The 1,826-nt window shown below is 36.2% G+C and overlaps 1 pseudogene; it reads left to right on the top strand.

Annotated features, from left to right (window-relative positions):
- LOC107665669 (pyruvate dehydrogenase (acetyl-transferring) kinase isozyme 2, mitochondrial-like) overlaps nt 1–1,826 on the top strand; it is a 12,939-nt pseudogene that overhangs the window by 4,848 nt on the left and 6,265 nt on the right.

Below are 1,826 nucleotides of genomic sequence, written 5' to 3' on the forward strand. Positions count from 1 at the left end.
GACCAAAAAATGCAGATGAGCTGAAGGCCACTGTCAAAGAAACCTGGGCTTCCATACCACCTCAGCAGTGCCACAAACTGATCACCTCCATGCCACGCCGAATTGAGGCAGTAATTAAAGCAAAAGGAGCCCCTACCAAGTATTGAGTACATGTACAGTAAATGAACATACTTTCCAGAAGGCCAACAATTCACTAAAAATGTTTTTTTTATTGGTCTTATGAAGTATTCTAATTTGTTGAGATAATGAATTGGTGGGTTTTTGTTAAATGTGAGCCAAAATCATCACAATTAAAAGAACCAAAGACTTAAACTACTTCAGTCTGTGTGCATTGAATTTATTTAATACACGAGTTTCACAATTTGAGTTGAATTACCAATTTCCACGACATTCTAATTTATTGAGATGCACCTGTAGTACCCATATATCATGCATCCCAACAAATAAAATGTACTTGATACGTGTGTTCATTTTAGCGTTAATCTTTGATGGCAGCACCAATCCAGCCCACCCCAAACACATTGGCAGTATCGACCTAAACTGCGACGTTGTGGAGGTTGTAAAAGGTAATTAACCATGTTTTTTTTTGCCTGTGTAACACTTTTAATTACTCTGTGAAAGAAAGCCAATAAACTGTGGGTGAAATGGACATTGTAAGCCCTACATGGGCCGACTCACGCTGTATCTCACTCTTTTTCTCTCTAGATGCCTATGAGAGTGCCAAGATGCTGTGTGATCAGTACTACTTGACCTCTCCCGAAGTGGAAATCAAACAAGTGAACTGTGAGCGAGAATTTTCTCTCTCAAACTTTCAGTCTTAGTGTGTCCTTTGCATGGTGAGTCATGAGCTGTCAGAAAACCTGAACTCTGCAGTGGGGCTTTCTACAGTCTTATTGATTCATGTTAGTCTGTAGTTGTTTGACAGTGTGGGATGGTGCCAGCAAAATATGTTGGGTGGGAATTATGGGCATGCTGTGAAATTGCCACATTCTTGTCCTGCATGCAATAAAACATGCCTGGACTCTTTAGTGTGTATTTATGCTTTTAGTTTATATATCTTATAGGGGTGTAACTGTACACGTATTCGTATTGAAAATTTTCGGTACGGGTCTTTCAGTTCGGTACGCATGTGTACCGAACAAATACAGCATTGTTTTAACCACTGCACGAGTGGAATTTCATTGGAAACTTCCAGTTATATTGTTACTTTTGATAAGAAACAAAGTCTCATCGTTCAAATTGTGTCATTTTTTTCAGGAAATTCAAACAATAAATGCTGTTTTGGTGCTCTTTGATGTGGCACGACAGATCACTGTATAAACGCCTCAGTTCAAACGGCAGCGCAACCATCCCTTCCTCTTTACTACTAGTTTTAACCTTAACGTGAAATTATATTTTACTTACCTGTAAGTGATGTGTTAATTATTTAATGTATGTTTAAATAAATCTGTTATGAAAAAGTTATGAGAGGCACTGTGTAAATGATTATATTCCAACAACAAATCATTTTTTTATAATTTAAAATTAATTTAAAAACTACATTGTTTAATTTACATGTTTTGCATACATTTTTTAAGTTGAGAGTTGATTATTATATTTAAAAATAAATAGTAATTACATTTAAGTTTGGGCTCTGTTGTTAATTGTGACCTTATAGTAATGTAAAAGAGCTCCCTATAGTGTAGAGCAGTGTTTCCCAACCGGGGTGCCGTCTGTCGAGAGCAGGGGTGCTGTGTAAAAAATCATTATTAATATTTTTAAATTGCTAAAATGTTCAAAAAAGCATCTATTATATAATATCCATTTCTGATGTCGCCAATAATTAG

This window comes from Sinocyclocheilus anshuiensis, unplaced genomic scaffold (genome assembly GCF_001515605.1).
Source record: "Sinocyclocheilus anshuiensis isolate Anshui unplaced genomic scaffold, SAMN03320099.WGS_v1.1 scaffold932, whole genome shotgun sequence".
Classification (NCBI taxonomy): Eukaryota; Metazoa; Chordata; class Actinopteri; order Cypriniformes; family Cyprinidae; genus Sinocyclocheilus; species Sinocyclocheilus anshuiensis.